Source organism: Procambarus clarkii, chromosome 38, assembly GCF_040958095.1.
Source record: "Procambarus clarkii isolate CNS0578487 chromosome 38, FALCON_Pclarkii_2.0, whole genome shotgun sequence".
In the NCBI taxonomy this organism is placed as follows: Eukaryota; Metazoa; Arthropoda; class Malacostraca; order Decapoda; family Cambaridae; genus Procambarus; species Procambarus clarkii.
In genome coordinates, this window is record NC_091187.1 from 10,050,780 (window position 1) to 10,074,207 (window position 23,428).

Genomic DNA, 23,428 nt, shown 5'->3' on the forward strand with positions numbered 1-23,428 from the left:
GGGGGGCAGACTAGTGAAGAAGGGGGGGGCAGACTAGTGAAGAAGGGGGGGGGCAGACTAGTGAAGAAGGGGGGGCAGACTAGTGAAGACGGGGGGGGGGGCAGACTAGTGAAGAAGGGGGGGGGGCAGACTAGTGAAGAAGGGGGGGCAGACTAGTGAAGACGGGGGGGGCAGACTAGTGAAGACGGGGGGGGCAGACTAGTGAAGACGGGGGGGGGCAGACTAGTGAAGAAGGGGGGGGCAGACTAGTGAAGAAGGGGGGGGCAGACTAGTGAAGGGGGGGGGCAGACTAGTGAAGAAGGGGGGGGGCAGACTAGTGAAGAAGGGGGGCAGACTAGTGAAGAAGGGGGGGGGGGCAGACTAGTGAAGAAGGGGGGGGCAGACTAGTGAAGAAGGGGGGGGGCAGACTAGTGAAGAAGGGGGGGGGGCAGACTAGTGAAGAAGGGGGGGGCAGACTAGTGAAGAAGGGGGGGGGCAGACTAGTGAAGAAGGGGGGGGGCAGACTAGTGAAGAAGGGGGGGCAGACTAGTGAAGAAGGAGGGGGCAGACTAGTGAAGAAGGGGGGGGCAGACTAGTGAAGGGGGGGGGGCAGATTAGTGAAGAAGGGGGGGGGCAGACTAGTGAAGAAGGGGGGGGGCAGACTAGTGAAGAAAGGGGGGGCAGACTAGTGAAGAAGGGGGGGGCAGACTAGTGAAGAAGGGGGGGGCAGATTAGTGAAGAAGGGGGGGGCAGACTAGTGAAGAAGGGGGGGGGCAGACTAGTGAAGAAGGGGGGGGCAGACTAGTGAAGAAGGGGGGGGCAGACTAGTGAAGAAGGGGGGGCAGACTAGTGAAGAAGGGGGGGCAGACTAGTTAAGAAGGGGGGGGCAGACTAGTGAAGGGGGGGGCAGACTAGTGAAGAAGGGGGGGGGCAGACTAGTGAAGAAGGGGGGGCAGACTAGTGAAGAAGGGGGGGGCAGACTAGTGAAGAAGGGGGGGGCAGACTAGTGAAGAAGGGGGGGGGCAGACTAGTGAAGACGCGGGGGGGGCAGACTAGTGAAGAAGGGGGGGCAGACTAGTGAAGAAGGGGGGGGGGCAGACTAGTGAAGAAGGGGGGGGGGCAGACTAGTGAAGAAGGGGGTGGGCAGACTAGTGAAGAAGGGGGGTGGGCAGACTAGTGAAGAAGGGGGGGCAGACTAGTGAAGAAGGGGGGGGCAGACTAGTAAAGAAGGGGGGGGGCAGACTAGTGAAGAAGGGGGGGGGCAGACTAGTGAAGAAGGGGGGGGCAGACTAGTGAAGACGGGGGGGGGCAGACTAGTGAAGAAGGGGGGGGGCAGACTAGTGAAGAAGGGGGGGGCAGACTAGTGAAGAAGGGGGGGAGACTAGTGAAGAAGGGGGGGGCAGACTAGTGAAGAAGGGGGGGGGCAGACTAGTGAAGAAGGGGGGGGCAGACTAGTGAAGAAGGGGGGGGCAGACTAGTGAAGAAGGGGGGGGGGCAGACTAGTGAAGACGGGGGGGGGCAGACTAGTGAAGAAGGGGGGGGCAGACTAGTGAAGAAGGGGGGGGCAGACTAGTGAAGAAGGGGGGGGGCAGACTAGTGAAGAAGGGGGGGGCAGACTAGTGAAGAAGGGGGGGGGGCAGACTAGTGAAGAAGGGGGGGGGCAGACTAGTGAAGGGGGGGGGGGCTAGTTTCACAAAATTTTGTTTTCATTGTGGGGGAGTTCGTTTGGGAAATTTTAGGCTACGGTGTCGTTTTAACCATGCGGTAGTCTGTTTTGATTTGCTTATCTTGCTAGGAGCCTTCCCTTGGATGGTGGAAAAGGTGATAAACTTTACATTTATTTAAAGTGTTCACAGGTCATTGCTCCCTGCTCCTCTCTGAGGGGGGGGGGCAGGATCTGGCTCATAGTCCACAGAAGGCCAACAGAACTCTGCAACTGATGACACCTAGTAGTATGGCACTTATTCAGTGTGATAGCTTCAGAGAGCTGACAATTTTCCTCACAGAAAATACAATTACAAAAGCAGTATTAAAAATCAAATTAATGATTTGAATGCACTTGTGTGCAAAGATTCAATGGGCATTATGGAAATTTAATTAATCCAGATTGTAGATGAATGTAGACAATTGGAAACTTACGAGAACAGAAAATTATGGGACACCAGTTATTTCACATTAATATACAAATTTAAACAGGAAGGGAATTAGCAGTAATATCAGAATTTTTTTTAAATTTTCACCAAAGAATGAATAAAAACTCATGAAGATAATGATTTTTCTGTCTTCTTAGCAGCCAGTTAGAAAAGTTATACAAAAGTTGTTAAGTTTCTTACTTCCTTCGTAATCAACTGCTTCTTTATGCTGATGCATTTCTTTCTCTACAGAAACAATTTTCCTGTTAGTGAATTCCCGTAGCTGCATGAGAACTACTACATCATAGGCCTCGTAGCAGAATAACACTTCCACATTGCGTTCCTGCACAGGAGAAAAAAGAAACACATTAACTGTTATATCCTCAGTATCATAATTCTAAGAACTGTCCAGCATTGCAAACATCACTAAATTATTGTATTGAGTGGAACACCTTAAACCTAAATGGTTCAGAGATTAAGGTGTGGATGAACAAGTAAGTCTGTTTTAGACCTGGAACAGTTCCACACCGGCTAGTCTTAGATGATATAACTACTATTTGAGTCTTATTATTTCCACAACCTATTTTTTTTTTCAGGGGAAAGCCCCTAGTGGCTCCCTGAAGCTACTATACTGATATAGTGCCAAACTACAAGGTGCCATCAGTTGTGGAGTTCGTATTGACAGAACCTGACCCACCTCACAGGTGCAGGGAGCAAAGGCAGTTATGAACAAAATTTGTCAACTTATTTCTGTTTGCCACCACCAAAGCAAGGCACCCAGAAAGTCAATGCAACAAAATACACCACAGCCTCAAAACCACCAAATGAACAACAATGTAAACAAACAATTGAAAATTCATGAAACTTGAGCTAGCTCATTTGCCTCCACCTTCCTCAACATTTGGGGGAAGGAGGGAGGCAGTCAGGTGTCGGCCAACTGCTCCACCCTCAGTTCTAATGCTGATATGTATGTGCCTAGTTCCTCTCTCATTGTTCTGGCTCTGGTCTTGGTTTCAGCTCAGTGGTGTTTTGCCCTCGAGGCTTTTTCTGTGTATGGTTGTGCAACGTGAGCCAGGAGTTTAGTGTTCTTGGAGCTGCATGTGCCCAGGGCTACCTTCCATGTGCGCTAATTAAGTGCTGTCCTTGCGTGGTCAGGGTTCACTCCCTAAAGGGGTCTCCATGCTTGTGGTGGCTCTCGCCCTGAAGGTAAGCTTATTGTCTTGGACTGTCAGTCTCTCCTTGGGTCGAGTGTGTTTATATGCTGGTGGGGCGCACTGAGGTAGGCCTTCCAGATTACCATACCTGGTTTGGTCTGCTATTCTTCTGTGTTCCACGGTCGGGTATCTTGAGAGTTAGTGGTACTTAATTGGTAATTCGGTCCTTTTATGGTCTTTATTTTTCATCGTGCCCTCATTCCTCTCAGGGGGGTTTATTTGTGCCATTCCTGACTTATTAGGTTTACCTAGTGTCTGGGCATGGATGGTTCCCTTTTTGGTTTCTCTCTTGCTCTTTCTGGTGGTATTGGGTGTTAATAGGGAAACCTATACAATTATATAGGAGTTACCAGCATAGCGATCCCAGTGCCTGGGCATACCTGCAGGGAACATTCACCCTGCAAGCCCTGGAAAACCCTTATGGGTTTGGTGGTCCTTGTGATCCACCCACCATCCCTGCTCTCACTTCGAGCAAATTTCTGGGTTGCGCACCATCCATGCTTTGTGGCAATGTTCAGTTTGTCTGCCTCCACTGCTACCTGTTGGGTCTGACACACCTTTGGCCCTGAGTCATGAAGGGGATGCTCCCTTCAAGTTGCTCTACTCTGCCAATTTTTGAGGGACTTCTGGCAGCAACTGCTGGTGTCTTTAGTTCCTGGATTGCAGCAGTCAAGGTTGTGTCCCCGGTTTGAGGTCCGGGGCTAGCAAATGATGCTTGTCTCATGGAATAGGCGGTGATTTTGTCCATACCTCCTTTTCCTTCTTTCTCCTTTGGGCAGGGAGTTTGCCCTTCTTTTTTTCCCCTGCCCCTGGCCCAGTAGTAGGTTCAGGGTTGGGGTTCTTCTTTGGGATATCCCTTCGGCAGCTACGAGGGTTGTCCCTTTCAATTCGAGTGTAGATACAGTTGAGCCTTCTCATCTTGCCAAGGTTTCTGGGAACTCCTTTTTAGTTCCATCACACAAAACAATAAAAAACCAGCTTTGAATGTAATGAAACGTCATTTTCTAGGTGAGAGCCCGGAGGCTCCCCAGAGCTATCCAGGCAGATATGTATACAGTATTATTACACTTTGGCATCAGTGTGAATGATGTTTTAGGCCTACCAGGGACCACGAGCCAGAACCTGGCCCCCTCAGAGAGGCACGAGGAGCAATGACCTATAGAACTGCACATGTGATTTGGAGCATTCTATGTCTGCCATTGACCAGGCCAGGCACCCAGAAAGGCAAGCGCCTCAAAACAAGCCCCTCTTCTGGTTACAACCACTACTGAAACTAACGAGTGGACTCAACTCCCCAAATGAAAACGAGCTTGATGTCACATGTGCCGTGTCACTTGTCTGCTCAGCTCCCCCCCCCCACCCCCGGGAGGGGGAAGGGGGAGCCCCAGACCCCTCATGCCAGCGATCCACACCCCAGTTCTCGGCTGATGTGATAAGGCTCAGTCGTGTGGCTCCAGCTCCAGATTCTCTCTGTTGTGCTATGCCTTGTGTTCAGTACTGCTCTACAGTGGCGTGTGAGCTGGGAGTAATAATCTAATATTCACAGGTACTCGGGCTGCATGTGCTTAGGGTTCCCTTCCCCGAGTGTCCTGTAAGTAACGCCCTTGGGGACTGGGGTTATCTTCCACAAGGCACCTTGGGAACTACATCTGTTGGTCTTTTGCTGCTCGGTAATTGACCGCCCTGGGAGTGTTGGGGGGTTTCCTCCTCGCTTTTTACCTTGGGGTAACTGGTAGTTTTTGCACTGGTAGGAGCACAGGGTACTGTGCAGCTAGTTTTCACATATTACAGTGGCCGGTTCTGTTCCTTCTGGGTACCGTTGTCCTCTTGTCCTTTGTACGTAGTGGAGGGGGGGGGGCTGCTTTTGTTCCCCTGCCCCTTGTTATATTAGGATCTTGACCTCCTGGGCTCGGTGGTTCCCCCTGCTTGGCCCCCGTGAGTGGACACGTCCCGGGGGTTCAGTTTTAGAAATTTGTTTGGTAGACTTGGATGCCAGTTAGCAGTACCCTGGTTGGGCTTACCTTAACAAAACCAGACTTAGGGCCCTGGGAAGCCCTGTAGGGGTGAAAGGGGTCCAATGGATGCGACCCCTGCGTCCCCCACTCACTTTTTGAGAGTTTGAAGGTTGCTCTGTTCCCTTGTCTCAGGGCAACGCTCAATGCTTTTGCCTTTGTTATGTTGCCTGTAGAGTAAGTGACACCTTCGACCCCGAGTCCTGCTGTTGCGAATCTTACTAGGATTCTAACATTACTCTTGATGCTTATATTACTATTGCCTTGTTCTATAATTATTATAGTATCCAGTTGGATGATATTAGATTCTTGTATGTTATATATTGTAGCATGCTGTTGTGTGCCTGAGTTGCATTATATTGTATGAGGCTTTTGCAAGTATTTTCATGTTGGTTTCTCCGTGTGGGGGGTTGACCATATTTGGATGTGGCCAGTGTGGGAACTTGATGTCAAGCGAGTGAGTATAGTTCAACCTTGACTAATTCTTATTTCTGTTTACCAGTAAATTATATTGAGTAATGTAACATTATTATATACTCTTATGATTAATAATGATTTGAATATTAGTACTACATTTTGTTAGTAGAATTTCTACAATAGTTTATGTGGATGTTTAGTTGATATTGTGGTAGACGCCTGCCCTGGGATCCGACGCTTGGGCAGAGGCTGGCAGCTTTGGTCGAGAGGAGACATGTTTTAAGTTAAGTCCTTGGTTATGGTTATTTTAGCTAATACTCGGTTAATTCTCTGGTTAGATGATTGTGTATTTTCCCAAATTAGAATTCATGTGCTGGTGGGATTGCTCATTGCTCAATAAGGATTTTATTTATATTATTGCATGCTAAAGAATATTTCTGACTATTATCTGTATTATTTAATTGTTATGTTTGTCAACCTTAGCGTAGATACATTGTTTCCCCAAGTTATGCAGTGTTTTATTCCCTTTACCCCTAGACACCTGTTGGTAAGGCTGATTTAATATAATTAATCAATGCGGGGAAGGAACCATGCTAAGTTTTAAGGTTTGTAACACCTGCGAGCATTGTTGCTTGTTTGTGACTTGACTCACCCAATCAACCGATGACATTATTTTGGTGCAGACAACTCAGGTGTTGCATGCTGGATATAGGTTGCTGCAACATGCTAGGTTGGTTGCTTCCCCGGATGCCTCAAGGCTGCCCCGCTTTGCTTATAGGGACCAGGACTTGGGGGTGTTGGTCGCTTCAGTCATGGTTCAGTCCACACCCCCTCGTTCTTCCCCTGCTGTAATTCATTCTGCTTCCCTCTCCCTGCTCCCTTGATTCCCACTCTGCAGCATCTGAGGGCATCGGGGCGAGGTTTAGAGGATTCTGAGACTTGGGCAGTTTCGGGGGTTGCCCCTTCCGGGGTGGCAACAGAGGGATTCGAATCGGTTCCTCCAGCCATAGCGATGGGCTCTGACCAGTGGGTCTCCATTCTTCCTGCTTTTTTGGCTGCCGAGGCTTTTTCTTGTGAGACCAGACTTTGAAGGATGACTCGTCCCCGAGGCCTGATGTGGAGGTAAGATGCACCCAATTCGAGGTCACTCAAGAGAAGTCAGTAAATAGAGAAACCCAAAATCTTTGAGGAACCTAAATTCCTCAAAACAGTTATCTCCAGAGAGGAAGGGTACATACGAGCCTACTATGAAAGGAATGAACCTCGGGCTATCAGTTGGAGCAAAACATTAAGCAAGAGCATATGCAATGTGGATGACATTACAAACATTCATGAACAACAACAAATTAATGTTTGTTGTCCGGAGTATGGAGGAGAGTGGGGGAGTATGGGGGAGAATGGGAGAGAATGGGGAAGATTGGGGGAGAGTGGGAGAGTATGGGGGACTATGGGGGAGAGTTAGGGAGTATGGGGGACTATGGAGGAGAGTGGGGGAGTGTGTGGGAGAGTAGGGGAGTATGGGGGAGAGTGGGGGAATGTGGGGGAGTATCGGGGAGTGTTACGGACCCGAGTCCATCGTCGGAGCATGGAGCGATTACGACAACGCCATCTGTGAGTCCGCTCCCGAAACCTCCTCCAAATGGACAACGCCATCTAGTGAGGGCGGGATATACCGGCCACAGGTGCTGGATTCCCGTCTTAATCAGCTCGTAACATAGCCGCTGCTGACCTCTGGTGAGGTGGCGCTTAGACAGCAACGCCATCTATGGAGCAAAGAGGTGGACGTTTGTGTCTAAGCCTGTAAGTGAGGTTCCCTAGTCCCAGTATTAATGACGTGTCTGATTACAGAGTCGACCTGAGACTGCTGTATTGGACGATGGATCAGTCTACCCAAGGCAGCCAAGGTCTCTCCACGAGTTTGCTCTGAAGAAGCTGTGAGTCACCCCCGGACGAACACTGTTGAGAGTGTTAGCCTGCCTGTGACGTGGCAGTATCAGGAATCGCCTTATCCGGGCTGGCTGGTGGAAGAGACTAGCCACTGTGGTGCTTAGAGAGGGTGATCAGCGGGATCACACGAGGCTCCTGCCTAGGGCTCGCAACCCTAGCATTGGTCGTGGAGTGGCCTACACAGTGGAGCTGATCGGAACCTACCAGCTATAGGCTGGATTGTGGTTGAAGGCCTCCACGACGGTGCACCCAGTGGGACTGTGATTTGGCTGGCCTGTGGCCAGGGTAGATTCGCCGAGAGAATTAAAGAGGATTCATCGTGGGCCAAAGAAGAGAACCAGGGCTACTCATCGTGAGCACCGTGGAGCATCCTGTGTCTTCGGAGGAAGACAATTCTGTACATTATAGTGTATTTATAACCCCCGTGTGACTGTTATATATTTATTTATGGTGGTGGTGAAATAATATATATAAATCAGAATATTTGTATCCCTCCCCCTTCAAGTTAACTTGTGTTACGGAACACATCCCTTGAAAGCCTCTACTAACTTGGGGCCGGAAACCCAAATTCTAATAACACCAGAAAAGAACCCGGTTACGCCCCAGTAGGGCCGTAACAGGGAGTATGGGGAAGAGTGGGGGAGTAAGAGGGAGAGTTGCGGATTATGGAGGAGAGAGTGGGGGAGTATGGGAGAGAGTTGAGGAGTATGGGGGAGAGTATGGGAGAGAGTGGGGGAGTATGGGGGAGAGTGGGGGGAGTAAGAGGAAGAGTTGCGGAGTATGGGGGAGAGTATGGGAGTATGGGGGAGAGTGGGGGAGTATGGGAGAGAGTTGAGGAGTATGGGAGAAAGTTGAGGAGTATGGGGGAGAGCAGGGGAGTATATGGGAGAGTGGGGGGGGTATGAGGGAGTATAGGGGAGAGTGGGGGGGTATGAGGGAGTAGAGGGAAGAGTGGAGGAGTATGAGGGAGTATAAGAACATAAGAACAAAGGTAACTGCAGAAGGCCTATTGGCCCATACGAGGCAGCTCCTATTCTATAACCACCCAATCCCACTCATATACTTGTCCAACCCGAAACAATCGAGGGACCCCACCTCCACAATGTTACGCGGCAATTGGTTCCACAAATCAACAACCCTGTTACTGAACCAGTATTTACCCAAGTCTTTCCTAAATCTAAACTTATCCAATTTATATCCATTGTTTCGTGTTCTGTCCTGTGTTGATACTTTTAATACCCTATTAATATCCCCCCGGTTATGTCCATTCATCCACTTGTAAACCTCTATCATGTCACCCCTAACTCTTCGCCTTTCCAGTGAATGCAACTTAAGCTTTGTTAATCTTTCTTCATATGAAAGATTTCTAATTTGGGGAATTAACTTAGTCATCCTACGCTGGACACGTTCAAGTGAATTTATATCCATTCTATAATATGGCGACCAAAACTGAACTGCATAATCTAAATGGGGCCTAACTAGAGCAAGATATAGCTTGAGAACCACACCAGGTGTCTTGTTACTAACGCTGCGATTAATAAATCCAAGTGTCCGATTTGCCTTATTACGAACATTTATGCATTGATCCTTTTGTTTTAAATTCTTACTAATCATAACTCCCAGATCCCTTTCGCAATCCGACTTCGCAATCACAACACCATCTAGCTCGTATCTTGTAACTCTATCATCATTACCTAACCTCAGAACTTTACATTTATCAGCATTAAACTGCATCTGCCAATCCTTTGACCATTTCAAAACCCTATCTAGATCAACTTGAAGTGATAGTGAGTCCTCCTCCGAATTAATTTCCCTACCGATTTTCGTATCATCGGCAAATTTGCAAATGTTGCTACTCAAACCTGAATCTAAATCATTTATATATATTATAAACAACAGAGGTCCCAGGACAGAGCCTTGAGGCACTCCACTTACAACATTTTCCCACTCTGACTTGATTCCATTTATACTAACTCTCTGTTTCCTTTGGTATAGCCATGCCCTAATCCAGCTTAATATAGCACCCCCAATACCATGAGACTCTATTTTTTTAATCAGTCTTTCATGTGGCACTGTATCAAAAGCTTTGCTAAAGTCAAGGTATACAACATCGCAATCCTTACCACTATCAACTGCCTCAACAATGCTAGAATAAAAAGATAACAAATTTGTTAAACATGAACGGCCATTTATAAAACCATGTTGCGACTCAATTATTAATTTATGTTTTCAAGATGAAGACGAATTTTATTTGCTATTATAGATTCGAGTAACTTTCCCACAATAGACGTTAGGCTAATTGGTCGATAGTTAGACGCAAGTGATCTATCTCCTTTCTTAAAAACTGGTATCACATTAGCAACTTTCCAAAACTCTGGCACTCTGCCTGACTCAATTGATTTATTAAATATGGTTGACAGTGGGTCACAAAGCTCCTCTTTGCATTCTTTAAGCACCCTAGCAAACACTTCATCCGGCCCTGGGGATTTGTTTGGTTTGAGTTTTACTATTTGTTTAAGAACATCCTCCCTGGTAACTGCTAAACTCGTCAACCTGTCCTCGTCCCCACCCACATAGACTTGTTCGGCTGAAGGCATATTGTTAAGTTCCTCTTTAGTAAATACAGATACAAAATATTTATTAAAAATACTACTCATCTCTTCATCACTATCTGTTATTTGACCTGTCTCAGTTTTTAATGGACCTATCCTTTCCCTAGTCTTAGTACGATATAACTGAAAAAACCCTTTAGGATTTGTCTTTGCTTGCCCTGCTATGCGAACTTCATAGTTTCTTTTTGCTTTCCTTATCTCTTTTTTAACATTTCTAACCAGTTGTACGAATTCCTGTTCTAAAGTGACCTCCCCATTTTTAATCCTTTTGTACCAAGCTCTCTTTTTACCTATAAGGTTCTTCAAATTCTTTGTTATCCACTTTGGGTCATTAGTATACGATCTATTCAATTTGTATGGTATACTACGTTCCTGTGCTTTGTTTAGAATATTCTTAAATAAGTTATATATTGAATCCACATCGAAATCCCCATTTAAGTCACCTATCGCTGGGTTCATGTCTCGCTCCAAGACCGGCCCACACCCCATACCCAAGCCTTTCCAATCAATTTGACCCAAAAAATTTCTTAGGCTATTAAAATCAGCTTTTCGAAAATCTGGCACTTTAACAGAATTTTCTCCTACTGGTCTATTCCATTCTATGCTAAATCTGATTTCTTTGTGATCACTGCTCCCTAGCTCACTCCCTATTTCGATGTCATTAATTTGCGTTTCCCTGTTAGTTAACACTAAATCTAAAATATTATTTTCCCGTGTTGGTTCCTTAATGTGTTGCGTAAGAAAGCAATCGTCAATTAATTCTAGAAAATCTTCTGCTTCACTATTCCCTGTTTTGTTCAACCAGTTTATTCCGCTAAAATTAAAGTCACCCATGACATAAATACTGTTAGATCTAGATGCTCTAGATATTTCATCCCATAGATGCTTTGCTTCCATTCTGTCTAAATTTGGTGGCCTATATATTACTCCTATTATAATATTATTAGCTTTTTCGTTTAATTCAATCCAAATAGTTTCTGTGTGTGGCTCTGTTTTGATTCCTTCTTTGAGACTACATTTCAAATTATCCCTAACATATATGGCTACTCCACCTCCTCGTCTAATATATCTATCTGTGTGAAATAGTTTAAATCCATATATTTGATATTCAGCTAATAGTTCTCTATTTTCTACATTCATCCACGTTTCGGTAAGTGCAATAATATCTATTTTTTCTGTGCAGACAAGAGCATTTAATTCGTTAATTTTATTTCTTAGACTTCTACTGTTAGTGTAATATACCCTAAGTGAATTGTTATTTTGCGGACCTTCTCTTTCCCTGATCGTTTTGCCAATTCCTTTCTCCCACAAACACATACTTTTATTACCTCCTTCCTCCAAATCAATTCCCATACCTCTATCTACTAACAGTTTAAACCCAAACAAACACCTCTAACCACTTCTTCTAGCGAGTTCGCAACAGCAACAACCCCAGCTCTCGATAGATGCACCCCATCACGAGCATACATTTCATTTCTTCCATAGAAGTGTTCCCAGTTGTCTATGAAAGATATTGCATTTGATTTGCAATATCTTTCCAGCCGGCAATTGACACCAAGTGCCCTCGATATCCATTCATTTCCCACTCCCTTTCTTGGAAGAATGCCACATATGATCGGGATTCCTTCCTTGCTCCTAACTAACTCTATGGCTGTTTTATACCTCTGAATCAGTTCCTCACTCCTGACTCGACCAACATCATTTCCTCCCACGCTAATGCAAATAATGGGATTGTTCCCATTACCAGCCATAATATCATTCATGTTGTTTATAATATCACCAATGCCAGCTCCGGGATAGCAAACCCTTAACCTGTTCCCCCTATCTCTAGCACAAAACGTTCTATCCAAATACCTTATCTGGGAATCTCCCACAACTAATGTTTGCTTAGGTACTTCCTTTACTTTCTGAGGGGCCTGCGCTTCCTTTCTCTTCGTTGCTTTCCCTTTTGCGCGATCCACAGTCTCTCCACAGCACTCGTCCTCCAAAACGTCAAATGAATTTGAAGTTGCTATGGCGTTTGAAGGCGGCTTTATCAAAGTCTTCTTAAGGCCCCTGTCTTTCGCAACTCTCCAAGACGAGGTCCCTTTACTGCTGGTCTCCTCCTTCGTTACTTCTCGTTGTTTTTTAAGCTGACGCACCTCCTCCCGCAGAGAGTCCAACTCTGCGGGAGGGAGAGTGAGGGAGGAGAGTGTATGGGGGAGAGTGAGGGAGTATGATGGAGAGTGGGGGAGTATGGTGGAGAGTGGGGGAGAATATGGGAGTATTGAAGAGAGTGGGGGAATATGGGGGAAAGTGGGGGAGTATGGGGGAGAGTGGGGGAGTATAGGGGAGAGTGGGGGAGTATAGGGGAGAGTGGGGGAGTGTAGGGGGAGAGTGGGGGAGTATAGGGGAGAGTGGGGGAGTGTAGGGGGAGAGTGGGGGAGAGCAAGGGAGTGTAGCGGAGTATGGGGGAGAGTGGAGGAGTATGGGGGAGAGTGGAGTATGAGGGGAGAGTGGAGGAGTATGAGGGGAGAGTGGCGGAGTATGAGGGGAGAGTGGCGGAGTATGAGGGGAGAGTGGCGGAGTATGAGGGGAGAGTGGAGGAGTCTGAGGGGAGAGTGGAGGAGTATGAGGGGAGAGTGGAGGAGTATGAGGGGAGAGTGGAGGAGTATGAGGGGAGAGTGGAGGAGTATGAGGGGAGAGTGGAGTATGAGGGGAGAGTGGCGGAGTATGAGGGGAGAGTGGCGGAGTATGAGGGGAGAGTGGGGGAGTATGAGGGGAGAGTGGCGGAGTATGAGGGGAGAGTGGCGGAGTATGAGGGGAGAGTGGCGGAGTATGAGGGGAGAGTGGCGGAGTATGAGGGGAGAGTGGCGGAGTATGAGGGGAGAGTGGCGGAGTATGAGGGGAGAGTGGCGGAGTATGAGGGGAGAGTGGCGGAGTATGAGGGGAGAGTGGCGGAGTATGAGGGGAGAGTGGCGGAGTATGAGGGGAGAGTGGCGGAGTATGAGGGGAGAGTGGAGGAGTATGAGGGGAGAGTGGAGGAGTATGAGGGGAGAGTGGAGGAGTATGAGGGGAGAGTGGAGGAGTATGAGGGGAGAGTGGAGGAGTATGAAGGGAGAGTGGCGGAGTATGAGGGGAGAGTGGCGGAGTGTAGGGGGAGAGTGGGGGAGTATAGGGGAGAGTGGGGGAGTATAGGGGAGAGTGGGGGAGTGTAGGGGGAGTGTGGGGGGAGAGTGGCGGAGTATGAGGGGAGAGTGGCGGAGTGTAGGGGGAGAATGGGGGAGTATAGGGGAGAGTGGGGGAGTGTAGGGGGGAGAGTGGGGGAGTGTGGGGGGAGAGTGGCGGAGTGTAGGGGGAGAGTGGAGGAGTATGAGGGGAGAGTGGAGTATGAGGGGAGAGTGGCGGAGTGTAGGGGGAGAATGGGGGAGTATAGGGGAGAGTGGGGGAGTGTAGGGGGAGAGTGGGGGAGTGTGGGGGGAGAGTGGCGGAGTGTAGGGGGAGAGTGGAGGAGTATGAGGGGAGAGTGGAGTATGAGGGGAGAGTGGCGGAGTATGAGGGGAGAGTGGCGGAGTATGAGGGGAGAGTGGGGGAGTATGAGGGGAGAGTGGAGGATTATGAGGGGAGAGTGGCGGAGTATGAGGGGAGAGTGGCGGAGTATGAGGGGAGAGTGGCGGAGTATGAGGGGAGAGTGGCGGAGTATGAGGGGAGAGTGGCGGAGTATGAGGGGAGAGTGGCGGAGTATGAGGGGAGAGTGGAGTATGAGGGGAGAGTGGCGGAGTATGAGGGGAGAGTGGCGGAGTATGAGGGGAGAGTGGAGGAGTATGAGGGGAGAGTGGAGGAGTATGAGGGGAGAGTGGAGGAGTATGAGGGGAGAGTGGCGGAGTATGAGGGGAGAGTGGCGGAGTATGAGGGGAGAGTGGCGGAGTGTAGGGGGAGAGTGGGGGAGTATAGGGGAGAGTGGGGGAGTGTAGGGGGAGAGTGGGGGAGTGTGGGGGGAGAGTGGCGGAGTATGAGGGGAGAGTGGCGGAGTGTAGGGGGAGAATGGGGGAGTATAGGGGAGAGTGGGGGAGTGTAGGGGGAGAGTGGGGGAGTGTGGGGGGAGAGTGGCGGAGTGTAGGGGGAGAGTGGGGGAGTATAGGGGAGAGTGGGGGAGTGTAGGGGGAGAGTGGGGGAGTGTGGGGGGAGAGTGGCGGAGTATGAGGGGAGAGTGGCGGAGTGTAGGGGGAGAATGGGGGAGTATAGGGGAGAGTGGGGGAGTGTAGGGGGAGAGTGGGGGAGTGTGGGGGGAGAGCAAGGGAGTGTGGCGGAGTATGGGGGAGAGTGGAGGAGTATGAGGGGAGAGTGGAGGAGTATGAGGGGAGAGTGGAGGAGTATGAGGAGAGAATGGAGGAGTATGAGGGGAGAGTGGCGGAGTATGAGGGGAGAGTGGCGGAGTATGAGGGGAGAGTGGAGGAGTATGAGGGGAGAGTGGAGGAGTATGAGGGGAGAGTGGAGGAGTATGAGGAGAGAATGGAGGAGTATGAGGGGAGAGTGGCGGAGTATGAGGGGAGAGTGGCGGAGTATGAGGGGAGAGTGGAGGAGTATGAGGGGAGAGTGGAGGAGTATGAGGGGAGAGTGGAGGAGTATGAGGGGAGAGTGGAGGAGTATGAGGGGAGAGTGGAGGAGTATGAGGGGAGAGTGGGGGAGTATGAGGGGAGAGTGGGGGAGTATGAAGGGAGAGTGGGGGAGTATGGGGGGAGAGTGGGGGAGTATGGGGGGAGAGTGGGGGAGTATGGGGGGAGAGTGGGGGAGTATGGGGGGAGAGTGGGGGAGTATGGGGGGAGAGTGGGGGAGTATGGGGGGAGAGTGGGGGAGTATGGGGGGAGAGTGGGGGAGTATGGGGGGAGAGTGGGGGAGTATGGGGGGAGAGTGGGGGAGCATGGGGGGAGAGTGGGGGAGTATGGGGGGAGAGTGGGGGAGTATGGGGGGAGAGTGGGGGAGTATGGGGGGAGAGTGGGGGAGTATGGGGGGAGAGTGGGGGAGTATGGGGGGAGAGTGGGGGAGTATGGGGGGAGAGTGGGGGAGTATGGGGGAGAGTGGGGGAGTATGGGGGGAGAGTGGGGGAGTATGGGGGGAGAGTGGGGGAGTATGGGGGGAGAGTGGGGAGTATGGGGGGAGAGTGGGGGAGTATGGGGTGAGTGGGGGAGTATGGGGTGAGTGGGGGAGTATGGGGTGAGTGGGGGAGTATGGGGTGAGTGGGGGAGTATGGGGTGAGTGGGGGAGTATGGGGTGAGTGGGGGAGTATGGGGTGAGTGGGGGAGTATGGGGTGAGTGGGGGAGTATGGGGTGAGTGGGGGAGTATGGGGTGAGTTGGGGAGTATGGGGTGAGTTGGGGAGTATGGGGTGAGTTGGGGAGTATGGGGTGAGTGGGGGAATATGGGGTGAGTGGGGGAATATGGGGTGAGTGGGGGAGTATGGGGTGAGTGGGGGAGTATGGGGTGAGTGGGGGAGTATGGGGTGAGTGGGGGAGTATGGGGTGAGTGGGGGAGTATGGGGTGAGTGGGGGAGTATGGGGGGAGAGTGGGGGAGTATGGGGGGAGAGTGGGGGAGTATTGGGAGAGTGGGGGAGTATTGGGTGAGTGGGGGAGTATTGGGTGAGTGGGGGAGTATTGGGTGAGTGGGAGAGTATTGGGTGAGTGGGAGAGTATTGGGTGAGTGGGGGAGTATTGGGTGAGTGGGGGAGTATTGGGTGAGTGGGGGAGTATTGGGTGAGTGGGGGAGTATGGGGGGAGAATGGAGGAGTATGGGGGGAGAATGGGGGAGTATGGGGGGAGAATGGGGGAGTATGGGGGGAGAATGGGGGAGTATGGGGGGAGAATGGGGGAGTATGGGGGGAGTATGGGGGGAGAATAGGGGAGTATGGGGAAGAGTGGGGGAAGAGTATGAATGTAGAAAATAGAGAACTATTAGCTGAATATCAAATATATGGATTTAAACTATTTCACACAGATAGATATATTAGACGAGGAGGTGGAGTAGCCATATATGTTAGGGACAATTTGAAATGTAGTCTCAAAGAGGGAATCAAAACAGAGCCACACACAGAAACTATTTGGATTGAATTAAACGAAAAAGCTAATAATATTATAATAGGAGTAATATATAGGCCACCAAATTTAGACAGAATGGAAGCAAAGCATCTATGGGATGAAATATCTAGAGCATCTAGATCTAACAGTATTTATGTCATGGGTGACTTTAATTTTAGCGGAATAAACTGGTTGAACAAAACAGGGAATAGTGAAGCAGAAGATTTTCTAGAATTAATTGACGATTGCTTTCTTACGCAACACATTAAGGAACCAACACGGGAAAATAATATTTTAGATTTAGTGTTAACTAACAGGGAAACGCAAATTAATGACATCGAAATAGGGAGTGAGCTAGGGAGCAGTGATCACAAAGAAATCAGATTTAGCATAGAATGGAATAGACCAGTAGGAGAAAATTCTGTTAAAGTGCCAGATTTTCGAAAAGCTGATTTTAATAGCCTAAGAAATTTTTTGCGTCAAATTGATTGGAAAGGCTTGGGTATGGGGTGTGGGCCGGTCTTGGAGCGAGACATGAACCCAGCGATAGGTGACTTAAATGGGGATTTCGATGTGGATTCAATATATAACTTATTTAAGAATATTCTAAACAAAGCACAGGAACGTAGTATACCATACAAATTGAATAGATCGTATACTAATGACCCAAAGTGGATAACAAAGAATTTGAAGAACCTTATAGGTAAAAAGAGAGCTTGGTACAAAAGGATTAAAAATGGGGAGGTCACTTTAGAACAGGAATTCGTACAACTGGTTAGAAATGTTAAAAAAGAGATAAGGAAAGCAAAAAGAAACTATGAAGTTCGCATAGCAGGGCAAGCAAAGACAAATCCTAAAGGTTTTTTTTCAGTTATATCGTACTAAGACTAGGGAAAGGATAGGTCCGTTAAAAACTGAGACAGGTCAAATAACAGATAGTGATGAAGAGATGAGTAGTATTTTTAATAAATATTTTGTATCTGTATTTACTAAAGAGGAACTTAACAATATGCCTTCAGCCGAACAAGTCTATGTGGGTGGGGACGAGGACAGGTTGACGAGTTTAGCAGTTACCAGGGAGGATGTTCTTAAACAAATAGTAAAACTCAAACCAAACAAATCCCCAGGGCCGGATGAAGTGTTTGCTAGGGTGCTTAAAGAATGCAAAGAGGAGCTTTGTGACCCACTGTCAACCATATTTAATAAATCAATAGAGTCAGGCAGAGTGCCAGAGTTTTGGAAAGTTGCTAATGTGATACCAGTTTTTAAGAAAGGAGATAGATCACTTGCGTCTAACTATCGACCAATTAGCCTAACGTCTATTGTGGGAAAGTTACTCGAATCTATAATAGCAAATAAAATTCGTCTTCATCTTGAAAAACATAAATTAATAATTGAGTCGCAACATGGTTTTATAAATGGCCGTTCATGTTTAACAAATTTGTTATCTTTTTATTCTAGCATTGTTGAGGCAGTTGATAGTGGTAAGGATTGCGATGTTGTATACCTTGACTTTAGCAAAGCTTTTGATACAGTGCCACATGAAAGACTGATTAAAAAAATAGAGTCTCATGGTATTGGGGGTGCTATATTAAGCTGGATTAGGGCATGGCTATACCAAAGGAAACAGAGAGTTAGTATAAATGGAATCAAGTCAGAGTGGGAAAATGTTGTAAGTGGAGTGCCTCAAGGCTCTGTCCTGGGACCTCTGTTGTTTATAATATATATAAATGATTTAGATTCAGGTTTGAGTAGCAACATTTGCAAATTTGCCGATGATACGAAAATCGGTAGGGAAATTAATTCGGAGGAGGACTCACTATCACTTCAAGTTGATCTAGATAGGGTTTTGAAATGGTCAAAGGATTGGCAGATGCAGTTTAATGCTGATAAATGTAAAGTTCTGAGGTTAGGTAATGATGATAGAGTTACAAGATACGAGCTAGATGGTGTTGTGATTGCGAAGTCGGATTGCGAAAGGGATCTGGGAGTTATGATTAGTAAGAATTTAAAACAAAAGGATCAATGCATAAATGTTCGTAATAAGGCAAATCGGACACTTGGATTTATTAATCGCAGCGTTAGTAACAAGACACCTGGTGTGGTTCTCAAGCTATATCTTGCTCTAGTTAGGCCCCATTTAGATTATGCAGTTCAGTTTTGGTCGCCATATTATAGAATGGATATAAATTCACTTGAACGTGTCCAGCGTAGGATGACTAAGTTAATTCCCCAAATTAGAAATCTTTCATATGAAGAAAGATTAACAAAGCTTAAGTTGCATTCACTGGAAAGGCGAAGAGTTAGGGGTGACATGATAGAGGTTTACAAGTGGATGAATGGACATAACCGGGGGGATATTAATAGGGTATTAAAAGTATCAACACAGGACAGAACACGAAACAATGGATATAAATTGGATAAGTTTAGATTTAGGAAAGACTTGGGTAAATACTGGTTCAGTAACAGGGTTGTTGATTTGTGGAACCAATTGCCGCGTAACATTGTGGAGGTGGGGTCCCTCGATTGTTTCAAGCACGGGTTGGACAAGTATATGAGTGGGATTGGGTGGTTATAGAATAGGAGCTGCCTCGTATGGGCCAATAGGCCTTCTGCAGTTACCTTTGTTCTTATGTTCTTATGTTCTTAAGAGTGGGGGAGTGTGCGGGAGTATAAGGGAGAGTGGGGGAGTATTGGGGAGAGTGGGGGAGTATTGGGGAGAGTGGGGGAGTATTGGGGAGAGTGGGGGAGTATAGGGGAGAGTGGGGGAGTATTGGGGAGAGTGGGGAGTATTGGGGAGAGTGGGGGAGTATAGGGGAGAGTGGGGGAGTATTGGGGAGAGTGGGGGAGTATTGGGGAGAGTGGGGGAGTATTGGGGAGAGTGGGGGAGTATTGGGGAGAGTGGGGGAGTATTGGGGAGAGTGGGGGAGTATTGGGGAGAGTGGGGGAGTATTGGGGAGAGTGGGGGAGTATTGGGGAGAGTGGGGGAGTATTGGGGAGAGTGGGGGAGTATTGGGGAGAGTGGGGGAGTATTGGGGAGAGTGGGGGAGTATTGGGGAGAGTGGGGGAGTATTGGGGAGAGTGGGGAGTATTGGGGAGAGTGGGGGAGTATTGGGGAGAGTGGGGGAGTATTGGGGAGAGTGGGGGAGAGTGGGGGAGTATTGGGGAGAGTGGGGGAGTATTGGGGAGAGTGGGGGAGTATTGGGGAGAGTGGGGGAGTATTGGGGAGAGTGGGGGAGTATTGGGAAGTTTATGTATGGACTTTTTATATCTAAAATAAGCCAATTACTGAAAGCGGCAGTGGGTCACATTTTGCCCAAACCCCCCCTGCAGTTTTCTAAATATCCCAAACATCCCAAATCTGATACCTGAGCCATATTTTGGAGCCAAATTATGGCTCTCTGCACGTATTCACAGTTTGAAATTCCGACTTTTTTAACCGAAAATATGCCAATTACTAGAAATCCTACTAGGAATTCCCTAGAAATCCTACTAGAAATCACCTAAAATCCTACTAGAAATCCTACTAGAAATCCTACTAGAAATCCTAGTAGCGGGTGTTGACGCTCCCTGTGTGGCCAGATATTGTGTGGGTTCCCAATCATTTATGACTGGATTTCCGGATGTGTAGGCGCGTCCTCGTGCGCTTATTAATCCTGCTATTGCGAGTCTTTGGGAGGGGTATTGCGTCCGGCTTCAGAAGGCAGACTTTCCCGAGAAATATGAATGTACATCTGGACTACAGGGCTAAAATTATCCTACTTTCACTATTTATGTTAAGTGACAGTGCAGCTTATTCGTTGACGCGTCACTATTCCAGTGTATTGTTGACCAGTGTACAATCACCGAGCGCATGTGTGTTTCACCAAGTATTTCTGTTTTATGTTCTGTGTTCTGCGTTTTTTTCTGTGGCCCTTCGGGCATCTAACTGTTCTTTTGTTTTGCCTTTGTCTGTACTTCTGTTATTTCCTAGCATATTTTGCATGTAAAATAAGTATACAAAAATTATATGACAGTAAGGAAATGTACTTATTACACTTAGTATTAAACCTTACTGTCAATTCGGAGGATGGGTTGCAGCCATAGTAATTGAAAACTAGCAACATTTGGCAACTATGTCGAGTGTCTTACACAATAACGCCAACTTGTGCTCCAGTCCTCATTATATCATGTTATTCTCCTCTCCTAACGTAACACAACAGAGAACCTTGAACACAACAGAGAACCTGGAACACAACAGAGAACCTTGAACACAACAGAGAACCTTGAACACAACAGAGAACCTTGAACACAACAGAGAACCTGGAACACAACAGAGAACCTGGAACACAACAGAGAACCTTGAACACAACAGAAAACCTTGAACACAACAGACAACCTTGAACACAACAGAGAACCTGGAACACAACAGAGAACCTTGAACACAACAGAGAACCTTGAACACAACAGAGAACCTTGAACACAACAGAGAACCTTGAACACAACAGAGAACCTAGAACAGAAGAGAAGAGAACACAGAACATTGAACTGAACAAATAACAGAGAACACAACAGAAAACAGAATAGAACAGAGAACATAGAACTGAGCAGGGAACAGAGAACGGAGCAGAACAGAGAACAGGGAGAACAGAACAAGGGACCGAACAGAGAACAGGACAGGGAATAGACAGGACAACAGAACAGAGAACTGAGCAGAAAACAGAGAACGTAACCGAACAGAACAGATAACAGAATAGAGAACATAGGACCGAACAGAAAACAGAACATTTAACAGAATATAGAACAGAACAGAGAACAGAAGAGGGCATAGAACAGAACAGAAAACAGAACAAAGAACAGAACAGGGAATTGCATATATAACGTTATTCTCCCCAAAATGACCAATAATTACAATTAAATGATGAGAATGTATTATTTACTACAAGATCTTAATTATTCAAGACGACTGATGACAACATCGCGTTAATGTATAAAATAATACTCCTTATGTCAAGTTTATTATTTAATATCCGTTGCAGGATGCATTCATTGGCCAAATCAAGTCAATATATATAGGTTGGTGATGTTTAGAGAGGTAAATGAAGGGTTGCGAGGCTAATTAAGCAACTAGCAAGCTTGCAAGTTGACGAGCAATGGTTGGTGGTTGTGTTGCCAAATACCACCATTGCCGCAAGACTCTCCCACCTCATCTCACGGGAAATTTGGACGTTTTTAAGCTAAGGTACATTCAGCCAAGGGTTAGTTTTGTAGATAAATCGTCAGTGTTATATATTGGCTACATTTGAACGTCAACAGACGAATATGACGTTAAATGGTGGTGAGGCAGTGAGGGCGATGATAAGTCATATCTGGCAACTGTTCCTTGCCTCCCTCCTGCCCTCCGTCGTGGGCGGCCCCGCCCTCCGTCGTGGGCGGCCCCGCCCTCCGTCGTGGGCGGCCCCGCCCTCCGTCGTGGGCGGCCCCGCCCTCCGTCGTGGGCGGCCCCGCCCTCCGTCGTGGGCGGCCCCGCCCTCCGTCGTGGGCGGCCCCGCCCTCCGTCGTGGGCGGCCCCGCCCTCCGTCGTGGGCGGCCCCGCCCTCCGTCGTGGGCGGCCCCGCCCTCCGTCGTGGGCGGCCCCGCCCTCCGTCGTGGGCGGCTCCGCCCACTCTTTCCTCCTCCCACCCACATTTAACGTCAAATTGGGCGTTATTGCGCTATGGTACATTCACTCAAGAGTACATAAACCATCCCTGTTCATGCACTTGCTACATTTGAAAGGTTAAGTTTAGTTCATTTATTATGCACCCCATACCCATGCTGTGGGCGGTAGTGGGTTACAGAGGCACATAATGGGCTCAGGGACTGAACCACACAATTCATTTAGCTAAACAAGTTATAATCTTGAAGAGCTAGTTACAAAATTCAATATAAGTCGTCACATCAACAATGGCTTCGAGATCGACCACAAGTTCAGTTTCTAAATTAAGCAACCGACATGTGGAGAGCTAGTGTCACAATTGATGTTTCTCCTGCACACCGCCCCCCCCCCATCCAGTGGGCAGTGGTGGATAGGTTACACCGCCCCCCCCATCCAGTGGGCAGTGGTGGATAGGTTACACCGCCCCCCCCCCCCATCCAGTGGGCAGTGGTGGATAGGTTAAGCCGCCCCCCCCATCCAGTGGGCAGTGGTGGATAGGTTACACCGCCCCCCCCCATCCAGTGGGCAGTGGTGGATAGGTTAAGCCGCCCCCCCCATCCAGTGGGCAGTGGTGGATAGGTTACACCGCCCCCCCCCCCCATCCAGTGGGCAGCGGTGGATAGGTTACAACCCCACCCCCCTCCAGTGGGCAGTAGTGGATTGGTTACACCCCCCCACCCCCCCCCCCCTGTCCAGTGGGCAGCGGTGGATAGGTTACACCCCACCCCCCCATTCAATGGGCAGCGGTGGATAGGTTTTCAAGTATGGGGCCTCACTCCCCCTGATCGTCCCTCACTTACCTGACACCTCAACTGTCCCGAGGACCTGAAATTGAAATAAGTTTATTGAGGTAAAATACACACAAAAGGATGAGGCAGCTCAAGCTATTCTCACCCCGTTCAGTACAACGTGTTAATACATACATAGACACACATCACAAACAATAAACATATTGTCCCGAGGACCTGAGTAGGTTAGGTGCGCCGGGGGCACCGTCCCAAGGTGTTACTGAGACGGGGCTATTACCTGGAGAAGTTGCATTTGCCAGACAGGTCCAGCAGGGGTGCTGGAGCCCCGCGAGTGGCATGTCTGCATAGGACTGGGTAGTTTAACCCGACGTCGCTGGAGAATGTGTTCCTGGACTGTCATCTGCCACTTGGGGGGGTGGGGAGTCCTGGGAGCACTGTGTAAGGGGGGAACCTGTGGGCACTTCACTGTGAGGTCTAGGGAGCACTGTCATCACCGAGTATAGGAGCACTTCACCGTAAAGTGTCAGGGGAGCTGTGTCGGGTGTGGACCGCCGGCGCTCGGTGTTTACACCTTAGTTGGGGGTCACTCCGTGTGGTGGCGTTCAGGTTCTCCTCCTGCGCCTCACCAGGCGGTGGTGC

At 48.4% G+C, this 23,428-nt stretch overlaps 1 long non-coding RNA gene across 1 annotated transcript; it reads right to left on the minus strand.

Moving 5' to 3' along the window:
- Positions 1-2,312: 2,312 nt before the first annotated feature.
- On the minus strand, positions 2,313-23,396 carry LOC138372221 (uncharacterized). Its single transcript, XR_011230743.1, has 3 exons — positions 23,067-23,396; positions 22,841-22,865; positions 2,313-2,454 (listed from the first exon to the last, which is right to left on the minus strand). It is a non-coding gene; the product is annotated as an uncharacterized lncRNA (long non-coding RNA).
- Positions 23,397-23,428: the final 32 nt, after the last annotated feature.